Below are 11604 nucleotides of genomic sequence, written 5' to 3'. Positions count from 1 at the left end.
TCCTTCATCTCATCATTTTCCTACGTGGAATTCTTAAGATAGAACAATTGCCGTGCCCTTACATGAGAGATGGCATATCCCTGTATATCATATACAGAGCATCTACATCCGGACCTCTTAAACCTGGCCACTATACGGTCGCGATTTTTCGACCCAGACGACCCCCTCAAACGGCCCTCAAACGTCTGGGCTGACCGGCACCCCTCATATCCAGCACAAACAAGGGGCGAATATGGGGGCGCCCGGTGGGCTGTCCGGTCACTGCACAGTCACATTTTTTCGACCCAGACGACCCCCTCAAACGGTCCTAAAACGTCCGGGCTGACCGGCACCCCTCGTATCCAGCCTAAATATGGGGCGGATATGGGGGCGCCCGGACACGCCCGCCATGCTGGCCCACCCGACCCCACATAAATTCCTCCCCCATCCGCTCGTCAGACTAAACCCTAGCCACTTCACTCCCCTTCCCTCCGCTCCCCTCCGCCACCCAAGCTCGTCTCTGGCTCCTTCCGACCGCCTCCGGCATGGCGGCAGCGGATCCGAGTCCTTCATGTCCAGATCTGTCGACCCCGAGCTCATCCCACGCGACCCTGAGGAGGAGATGGCCATCCGGCTTGTGCTCCGCCGTTGTCAGGAGGAGGCCCATGCGAGCCAGCGCTCGGACTCCTTCCGTAGGGAATCCATTCCGCCCGCCCAAATGGCGCATGGATCCGGCGCTAGGCCAGCTGGCTGGAGACTATGCGGTCCGTCTGGCGTACGAATGCCCTGGCGGACGCGCAACCCCTCTTTTGGCGCGCGGAGCATGGGGACGCACCATGGGCCTCGTTCGATGAGGCCATGGCACGGCGTGCCCGCCGTGCAAGGCACCGGGCGCGGGAGACGGCGGCAGCCCTCGCGGCAATGGATGTAGGTGAGGCGGAGTCGCATTCTCCGGCGCCCCATATGGCCCATCAGTTCGGGCACCGCATCCGCGTCATGGTGGACGTCTGCGGCTCGTCCCAGGACGAATCCGTCATCGATCTGACGTCCACCGGCACCTTACCGGTTCCGGGCTCCGACGAGGAAGAGTAGGGCATGGGAGATGGCGACGCCTTGAGTCCCGTGAGCTGGCTCATGTCCCATGCCCTACTCTACCTTGCCGGTGACCGGACCAACACTCTGAGGAGCGCAGCCGGCCGGACATGGCCACAGCAGAGCCAGGCGAGCGAGGAGCGGAACCGGGCGAGCTCCGCTTAGATTAAGTTTCACGTTGCATGTAATAATATGGATTTGAGGTTTCTAATTTAAGTTATCCGGATGTCGAATGCATTTTTTGAGGCGTGACCGGTCACTGTCCGCGAACGCGTCCGCGGGCATTTGAGGGTCGAATTTGCCAAGTCTGACTGTAGATGCTCTCAATATCTGAAATGACGTGAATCAGGGGACAATGCCATTATTGGTGTTCTACATTTCTGCAAGAAAACCTAGAGCACTGATCAGAAGAAATACCCTGAGAGTAAGCTAGTCTAGCTGCTTCCTGAGCCCCACTATTAAGTGATACTAGATCATCGATGGCGCGCGTTGCCGCGCCCGTCCATTATGGCAATAGAATGACAGGTATATCATGGCACAAAAATAAAATTTAAAAATAGATGTTTTTCTAAATCACTAATATAAAAATAGATGTTAGTATCAACAATAACCATACATCTGAAGTAGAAGTGTCTAGCAAATAGTATTTTAACCAATATCATAAGAATATAGTCTCTTCATTTCCAAAATAATAGCAACATAGATAATTTAACAATACACATTTGTGGAAACAATAGAAGATTTTTTGCTTGGGAATCAGCTTTAAGCAACAAGCGGAAACAATATTATCATTGAAGAACTTGAGATAAAATTCATCAAAAGTACAAGTTAAAATCATGTATATTATATTACAATGTATTGTGCAAAAATCAAAATGTAGGTATCCCTATCCTAGACTACACCATTGTGTGATGCTATCCTTCACTTGGTTAAATAATGAAGAAAATTCCAATGCCATCCTTCACTTTCAATGACATCCTTCACCGAATGAAGATGTAATGTGCTGAAGGCATGCATAGAAGTTCTACTGACTAAAAGAATCTTCATATGGTATGCCATTAAAAATGGCCATATCTCATGACACGGCATCTAGTAAATTCTACCTTTTTCACAAGCCCAAGCAGTTCAACTTTGTTCACAACACAACAATGAAGGTGATAAGTAGCATGTAAAATGTAATAGTTCTTACTCATTTGCTGCACAAAATTTAAGAAAAATAGATATCATATAGAGTTGAGAACACAAAGAGAAAAATGACCGATGGAAATCGAAGAATTGTATAATCAGTAAATATATCAGGATTGTTTTGAAGCAAACGGTGCAGCATACCGTTGGCTAATCCGGTAGATTTCTACAATGCATAGTGCGATGAGCATGTTTCCTCAGAGCTCAGCCTTTTATCTAAAAAATCTCATTTCTATCTTCACATGCAAAAACCGGATAGATAAACCTCATAACGTGAAAATTTTATATTAGCAGAAGAAAGTTTTAGTGCAATCAGAACAGGCGATATAGAAAATTGCACAAAAATTACAATAAATAATGATCTGATAGGGGTAGTAAAAACATAAGCCCAGGCCAAAATTTAATATTGTATAAGGGAAAGGAGGAAATAAAGACATGTCAAATATTTGCCCAAAGGGATTTCGGCAAATAATACTGCGCCAATGAAGTAGTAACTATTTATTCATGGATTATAAGACAGTCACAGATGCGAGGATACATGTTTCAAATTTATGATTTGCTACTCTTCCCCAACGCTTAATTGAAATATGCAAAAACTAATAACTAATTGATGGATAGATGGAACTAAATGTTAACAACACAAACAGGTGAATGTCAATAAATGAAAGTACCTAGTAGAAGCAAAGGTTGTTGTTCTCATTCTTAATCAGGTACAGTTTGCGTCTCTTGAGAAGCAGGCATGTTATTGATAAAAGGACACACCAGCAAGAAGTGTGTTGGCATAAAAATATTCAGTTGTCGGTCCCTTGTTTCACTGCATAGTAAAAAAATACATTGTTGTAGTGGCAAAAAAAAAAATGAAGTCTAGCCTCTCCAGGAAAAGGAAGCAACATTAAGGACATATGCAAATAAGCAAAGGTTGAAGATAAGAAACCGGTTGGCACAAGTGAAGAACCAAAGGCTGTAAGAATAAATATTGGCCAATAAAAGGAACACCATGTTGCTAGCTTCAAGAAGGTAATAACAGATAATGTTGCTGACAGGTTATTTACAACCCATATTGCATCAAAGTGGTCTGCTTAGATGTAAATAATCCTTTCTTGAACAACATTCTACAGTGTGTGCAGTTCAGAATTCTTATTGAATTTAAATATAAATACTTCTAAATTAGAAAGTCCGAAGCGAATGTAATTTCAAGTCTATATTAACCGCTTCACCAAATATACAGTTTAGGATTGAACTGTTTTCTTTTGAGTGACTTGCCTGAACATTACGGGTGCAGTACATTGTCCCTTTTCAGTTTGTTTCTATACAAATTTGGGACTTTCATTGTACTGATCTTATCATTACATAAATGCATCTTATGAGGTTTTGGGGGATGCAGGGTGGCGAATCGGACCAAGGAGGACAAGTTGCAGGTGGCGGTGTCGCCTCAGATCTGGTGCGCTGCGCACCGTGCTTGGATGCTAAATAATGTCCATTCAGTTTGGTTATTTGCATCAAATTAGGAACCAATGTATGAAGTTTCTTTAATTGCTATATAAATGAAGAATAAAATGTAAGCAATTTTTTTTAACTGTCCTGCTTTTATAAAAAGCAAAATTTCCAGCCTCGACATGATCTCTATTGTATTGTCTCAGCCCATGATCTCTACTGTATTTGCCAACATCATGTCCAGCCGCAGTGAATAAAAAAATTCAAACAATACAGATAACAATCTCAAGAAGGGACAGATAACAATCTCAAGAAGGGAAGGGGGCTTATCATGTTGACTTGGACGGATAGTTCGCTGCTAGTTGGCCGGAAAGCTCTTGGTGGAAATTGAAATCAAAGGGAGTAAAGAAGGAGATGGATTTGGGGATGCACACGTTGCAAACGATCTGGCCGGACTCTGACTTCATTGTATAGTTTGATGCCACGCTGACGAGCTCAATCCGCTGGCTTCTGCCGACACAGTGGAAATGGCCGGCCCAGCGTCGCCTCTCCCGTTCACGGGCCCTCGTCTCCAGTGCCGATGCTTGACCTCCAACTATCTCTTCGCAACGGCTCCCTCCCTCCTCGATCTCCTCTACCCTCCTTCGTCTTACATTTCTTTGTAAGGATACCCTGTCTTAATTAAGGAGAGGGTTCCATGGAGAATAAAATAGGGAGCTAACACTGATAAGATGAACATTTTTTTAAAATCCACTAAGATGTTCTTTGTACGTGGTGAACCCATATCTTTAGGATATAATTGACAGATTAAGAACAGGGTGTATGAGAGGACATACTCCGCATACCTCAAAGAAGCTGCAGTGTAGTTGCACTTTCATTCTGGTTTGCACATTTTGATGACATGAACAACCTCCTGATGCTAGCGTTAACAGTGCCACAATGAATTGTATATTTTCTTCTCCCTGAACAGAATCACCACCAGTCAGGACGTCTGTATAGAGATGAGTTGGATCAGAAATCACAGGAAGTCTGTACAGATTACAATATTATCATTTGGATCAATCAAATTCAGTTACTAAAGTATGAAAACTCGGGTTCAAATTTCTTGGATATTGACATCATAAATTACAAAAGGAGCTATTGGGAAAATTCAGTCATAACTAAAGAAGAGATCTCAATACAGAAACGAACCTAGTGTCTTTGGACAGATTCTTAATGCAGGAATCAATCTCTTCCCATCTCTTCTCTCAAACGATGATCTAAGAAATATGAGCACTTGAACATCCCATAAAAGAGATGGAAAGGAGGGGGAGGGGGCGTTCAAAAGGGACTCACCAGTACAAACCACAACCAGATCTGGGCTCTGACGGGCAAAGAAGACACGGCATCCATGAAAGAAAGGAGGTGGAAACAGAAAGGGCTCCTCGTCGCTGCCGCTGCCGCTGCCGCTGCAAGGAACGTCGTTCATACTCTCCTCTCCTACCGCGGGAGTCTGGCGTGAGATTGGATGGCGCCGAAGGACTGCAGGAGCGGCGGCTTTGGCGAGGTTAGAGCGAAAGGGCCGGGGACGAACAGCAGCCACAGGGACGGGGGTGGAGAGACCCTTGGCTGCTAGGGTTTGAGGCCCAGTAGGCCAGTAGGCCCAATTAAACGTGAGACACCCAAAAAAGCCACCGGAGCAGCGGCCCCAGCGCAGCTTGACGCGCGAGTTAGCCTGCGGACGAGATTTAGGTGGGACTAACAGCGAATCCGATGGCCAAAAACGACTAAAAGTGATGATCTAACGGCTAGAAGTGTTGATGGCTTGAGAGGGTTGGGAGAGTGCTCAGTTTTAATATATCTAAATAGGAATATGGAAAACCTGTATTTCCTTGGACTTAGTTTTGGCACAAAAGTCTGCTAGAGTGATCCTAATCTGCCAATGTCCAGGATGTGAGCTGGGTGCTCTTGTTGTGGCTGCCTTTGCCAATATTACATTATCTGGGAATATTACTACATGGTGCATATTCAACCTGTCAATGATTATGGCTGCTAGATTGATCCCTTGTGCTTCTGCATGAATCGCTCTACTTGCTTAGTGATTGTTGAGATCCTAGCTTGCATTCTGTGATGTCCCTCTTGTATATGTATGAATATTCCGATACCTGTTCTTCCAGCCCCTGTATTGTGAGTATTGTCCTGATCATGCCAAGTCGCATCTGTAAAAAAAACTATTGATGAAAGCTTGGTACTGTCAATTACGTTTCCCTGTTTGACCATGTCTTCTTCCTGTAAACAGTTGTTAGCTGCTTCACTCTTTGACTTGATCTGCATAGGTATATTTAACTCCGAAAAGAAGCTATTGGTGATAGCCTGGGTTGCAGAAAAGACCTTGGTAGGAGATGCATCTTTTGCTTGGAAGACGTTATCATTTCTGGATTTCCACAAGCACCACAAAAGAAGGTAAAAATGTTGCTTAAAGTAGCATGTGGGTGTACTAATGAACCAGAGTTTCGGACCAATGAATTTTAGATCTAATATTCCAAGGTCTAGCAAACCAAGCAGCTCTAGCAAAAGGGCAATAAAAGAAAATGTGCAAGTCATCTTCTTCTTGCCCACATCAAGAACAAAGTTTATTATTATGCCTAGAGTACTTGCTCTTTTTCCCGTTGGCAAAGCTCTTTTGATTAGCCTCCAAGCAAAGGTTTAAACTCTTGGTGCTATATCTTTCGCTCTCCATACTTGTTTTAATAATTCCATTATGTTGCTATCCAAAGCTCTCGGTTGCGGTTTTCCTTCCTCCCGCATTACCTGTTGTAAGGGCATACTTGTTTCTTAGTAGTTTTGGTGATTGATGACAATGCTTTTGCGGACTAATCGTGTGTATTGAGCTTTTCAGGTATATCATGACTAAACACAAGACGATTTGTTGCCCCTCGGAGTTTATTGAAGACGGCGTTTCTCTACGTTTCTTTTCGGTGGAATTGAGTCGTAGGAAAGTCGTACTATTAAGAGGGGTCCGCTTTGGAAAGGTTTGGGTGGAATCTCACGCTCACGTCCCTTTTGCACCGCCTTTCCTTTGGCTCTTTGGAGTTTCCTCCGTCTCACCATGTCTCTGCGAAATGAAGGACTGCGAGTGTTGCTGTTCACAGGCTGGCGGTAGTACTGCTCCTCTGAGCGGTACTACCGCAGGCGCCAGCGGTAGTACCGGGCTCCGGCACGGCAGTACCGTGGGCTCCCACGGTAGTACGACACGGCAGTACCGTGGGCTCCCACGGTAGTACCGCTCCTCTGAGTGGTAGTACCGCGTGTTGTGGCCTGGCGCTGCTGCGCAAGCGGTAGTAGGGGCGGATGTAATTTTTTACATCCGCGCCCTACGCGGTAGTACCGTGCTCCGGCGCGGTAGTACCGTGCCGCCTGGCCAGGCACAGCAGCACGAGCGGAGGTAGGGGCGGATGTAATTTTTTACATCTGCACCCTACACGGTAGTACTGCACCTGGTTGCGGTAGTACCGTGTCGGACTTTTGCATCGATAAAATCTCAGCGGAGGTAGTCATGGATGTATTTTTTTATATCCGTGCCTACCGTGCATGGACCGTGGCTGCCCTGCGGTAGTACCGCATGGTGTCGCGGTAGTACCGCGCCAGCAGTTCTACCGCGCCCTGTCAGTGCTCTTCTGTTCAGGTCCAGGCTCTGCCGCGCCCACGGTAGTACCGCAGACCACTGCGGTAGTACAGCAGGCCCGTGCGGTAGTACCGCTCCTATGGTGCGGTAGTACCGCGGGTCGCGGGCTGAGTGGTCGGTAACGGTTGGAATTGTCCCCCCCACTATATAAGGGGGTCTTCTTCTCCAAGAAGACTCACCTCTTCCAACCCTAAGCTCCATTGTTGCTCCAAGCTCCATTTTAGCCCGATCTCTCTCCCTAGCCAATCAAACTTATTGATTTGCTCGGGATTGGGTGAGAAGGCCCCGATCTACACTTCCACCAAGAGAAATTTGATTCCCCCCACTAATCCCTAGCGGATCTTGTTACTCTTGGGTGTTTGAGCACCCTAGACGGTTGAGGTCACCGCGGAGCCATAGTCCATTGTGGTGAAGCTTCGTGGTGTCGTTGGGAGCCTCCAATTAAGTTGTGGAGATTGCCCCAACCTTGTTTGTAAAGGTTCGGTCGCCGCCTTCAAGGGCACCAATAGTGGAATCACGGCACCTCGCATTGTGTAAGGGCGTGAGGAGAATACGGTGGCCCTAGTGGCTTCTTGGGGAGCATTGTGCCTCCACACCACTCCAACGGAGACGTATTTCCCCTCAAAAGGAAGGAACTTCGGTAACACATCCTCGTCTTCACCGGCTCCACTCTTGGTTATCTTGTGCCTTTACTTGTGCAAGCTTATTTGTGTTGTATCCCTTGCTTGCGTGTGTGCTTGTTGTTGTTGCATCATATAGGTTGCTCACCTAGTTGCATATCTAGACAACCTACTTTGATGCAAAGTTTAATTTGGTAAAGAAAAGCTAAAAATTGTTAGTTGCCTATTCACCCCCCCCCCTCTAGTCAACTATATCGATCCTTTCAATTGGTATCAGAGCCTCGTCTCTTTATTAAGGACTTTGTCGTCCGAAGAGTATGGTTGACACCGTAGACGGTGGGGAGGAGCACTCAGGTGTGAATCTGTTCTCGTCTACGGCCGATGGGGGAACCGCGGTCTCTCGTGAGGAATTCAATGTGGCTTTGGACACATTGAAAACCTCCCTGACGACCGAGGTTGAAAGCATGTTTAATAAATTCATTGAAGGGCTTAAACTATCTATCGCACCGTTGAAAGTGGGTGATCCCACTAACAAGGTGACGGATGCTAACTCCGACAAGGGGGAAGCTACTAGTGAAAAAGCTCCTACTAGTGGTAAGAATGGCACCGGCATGTTTGCCCATGTGGAACCTCCACTTGTTTATGGTGGACCGATTCCTTCTACTCATTTGAATCATGCCGGTCCTCCCCCTAAGATTGTGAAAAATGAGGATTTTGATTCTTGGGTCTATCGCTTTAAGCGTCATTTGAATCATGTGAATACTAATCTTTGGAGAATCATTGAAGAAGGTTTCTATCCGCATGACCGAAGCAACTTCACGCCTAGAGAAGCCGTGGACAATCAATTCAATGAGAGTGCTCTCTTCATCATTCAAGATGCAATTCCACCCGAAGATCTTCCTCACCTCCGGCCCTACGCCATGGCCAAAGACGCTTGGCACCAAGTCGTTTCCCTCTACCGGGGAAGCGCAAGCATTCAACGCTCCAACTATGAAGTGGTGCAAGATGAAGCCGACGAGCTTGCAATGAAAGAAGATGAAGAACCTCGTGAGCTTTATCGGAGAGTAACCAAACTCGCGGTCTCTCTCCGAGATCATGGGAGCAAGGACACGGATGACAATTGGATCAAGCGCAAATTTCTCAAGGCAATGATGCCTTACCACAAGGCCATGTCCTCCGTCATTCGTCAACGGCCGGACTTCCACACCTTGTCCTTAAGTGAAGTGTTGGATGAGTTTGTGGCTATGAGCATCTTGGACAAGACCGCCGACAATGCGGTGCTTCGCTCTCAAAGAGCAAAGAAGCCCAACCTTGCTTTGAAGGCCAAGGTTAGTATGGAGGAAGAGGACGAAGAGGAAGAAGAGGAGAGCAACCTCGAAGATACAAAGTATGCCTATCATGAACACATGGCTCTTGCTTCAAGGCAATTTTGGAGCAAGAAGAACTCAATGCCCAACTTCAACAAGAATAATTCAAGTGGCGCAAAGGGCAAGCAACGTGTGAGGACTTGCTTTAATTGTGGCAATGTGAGCCACTTTGTTGCGGAGTGCCCTTATGAGAAGAGGGAAGACAATGGTGGCAAGCTCATCTAAAAGGACAAGGCCAAGTCTTTCCTCAACAAGAACAACTTCACCAAGAAGACTCCTCCCAAGGCGTTGGTGGTACAAGAAGAGTACAATGAGGATGATGATGATGATGAAGATGGTGAGTCGGTTGCCATGGCCTCCGTTGCCATTGCATTAACTCCACGGGTATCTCTCTTTGACTCACCCAGTGAGAACATCACCGCCAAGTGCCTCATGGCTAAAGCCACCAACAAGGTAACCCCCAACATCAAAACTACCATCATTAATAATCCTTCGTTGACGGATTGCATTGATGAACATGAGGGATCTACTGTGGAGGAAAACGAGTTTGAGTCCTTTATGGGTAAACTCAAGGGTAAATCCAAGAAGCACTTCGTTGCTCTCTTGGAACAACTTGGTGAAGCCAATGTCATGATCGAGGCTCATGAAGATACCATCTCTAAGATGGAGGGGCATAGTTGTGACTATGCCGATGAGATTTCGGATCTTTCCAATGCTCTGGAGGAAGAGCGTGGTCTTCGTTTGGCTCTGGAGTCATACAACGATGATCATGATAAACTAAAGAAAGATCTTGATCCTGCTCTTGTTGTATCTCGGGTGCTAAATTCCAAGAAAGCCAAACTTGGGATTGGTCTTGCTAGACTCAAGGAGGATTTTGATATACTTGACAAGGCTCACAAGGCCTTGAAGGGTATTCTCATATGGTTTTAATTGATAATGCAAATGCTACTAACCCGTGTTGTGAGCATCATTGGCGTACCTAGCGTGTGTGCAAGGTGTGCCGTGGCACACCCAGAAAATTTCGATTTTTTTATTACCATATATGATATTTAGGCCCAAATGAACATCAGCCCAGCGCGGCAGCGCCCCAGCCCATCTACTCCCGAGCGAGCCAGCGATACAGTCAACGCTCGTCGGCCATCCTCATCCCCATACGGCCATCCCGCCGGGGTCGTCCGCCGCTCCTTGCCTCCTTCCACCGAGAAGATTCGCCGCTCTGCTCCCTCTCGAGCGCTGCCTTGCATGGCTGGTGGATCTCCAGCCACCACGAGCCGCCGCCCGCCGATCGCCGGACGTCAGAACTCTGAAGCAAGGCAACAAGCACGCGGCGCCGCAGGTCGCCGCTCCATAGCCCGGAGGAGATGAGGAGCTGCTGCCCAAGCTCCTGAATGGCTCAATCCCCGCTGAATCCCTAGTTTCTGACGCCCTTTGGCCTTTGGGTGAGCTTCTGTCAATAATACACTGTATATCCATTTGCTGTCCTGAACTGCCAATTGATTCCTAAATCTGTGCATGAGGGATGATATTTGGTGCAGTGCATTGAAGAGAATATGTTGCCAATTGAGTAGTAGCATTGTTCAATCTTAAAGTTGTGCTTGTACTAAGCTTTGCTTAGCTGTCTCTAATAGTTGTGGCTTTTGTTGTAATTGTAGAACCAAAGATAAAAAGGAATGGTGAAATTTAGTCCTTTTTCGGAATTATGAGGCTGCTAAAAGAAGGAAGGTTGTAGCCGAAGAGCAACCTGAAGATATAGTGTCAAATATTGAAGATGAAGCAGTCCATTCTCCACCTCCAGTCCATTCTGTAGAGATTGAATTTGATATTGAAGATGAAGTAGTCCATTCTGATGCAGAGATTGAAAGTGATAGTGAAGATGAAGCAGTCCATTCTCCGTGTGCAAGGCCATATAATATTCAAAGGCTTCCTCCTGATCCAGGGGAGAGGATTCCTATTTCAGAGTATGATGTCGATGATCAAGATGAACTTCGGAGACGATACATTGAAAAGCAAGCAGTCCAACCATATGCACACAACTTTCAAGTCAGGAAAATCTATGGTAAAAATCGACACTACAAGTTTGTTTGGTTTGAGACCTACAAAAGGTTAGAATATAGTGTCAAATATGAGGCATCATTTTGGTTTATGTGTTATTTGTTCAAAGGAAAATCGAATGGGGGGCCTAGGGGTGATGCCTTTCTTAATGGTGGTTGAAAAAATTGGTATAAGCCCGATGCATTGGTCAAACATGTTGGTGTTACTAATA

General features: G+C 46.3%; 1 long non-coding RNA gene across 5 annotated transcripts; it reads right to left on the bottom strand.

Annotated features, from left to right (window-relative positions):
* Positions 1-1832: 1832 nt before the first annotated feature.
* Positions 1833-5308, bottom strand: LOC109758220 (uncharacterized). Of its 5 annotated transcripts, none has more exons than XR_012188277.1 (4): positions 5026-5308; positions 4882-4949; positions 4536-4652; positions 2732-3070 (listed from the first exon to the last, which is right to left on the bottom strand). It is a non-coding gene; the product is annotated as an uncharacterized lncRNA (long non-coding RNA). The 5 variants fall into 5 exon arrangements; XR_012188278.1 differs by lacking the exon at positions 2732-3070 and adding an exon at positions 4238-4366; XR_012188279.1 differs by lacking the exon at positions 4882-4949 and having other exon boundaries at positions 1833-3070; positions 5026-5299.
* Between the last annotated feature and the right edge of the window lie 6296 nt (positions 5309-11604).

Source organism: Aegilops tauschii, chromosome 6 (assembly GCF_002575655.3).
Source record: "Aegilops tauschii subsp. strangulata cultivar AL8/78 chromosome 6, Aet v6.0, whole genome shotgun sequence".
Lineage (NCBI taxonomy): Eukaryota > Viridiplantae > Streptophyta > Magnoliopsida > Poales > Poaceae > Aegilops > Aegilops tauschii.
Note: the sequence above shows the minus strand (reverse complement) of the source record. Positions and strands in the feature narration are given on the sequence as shown.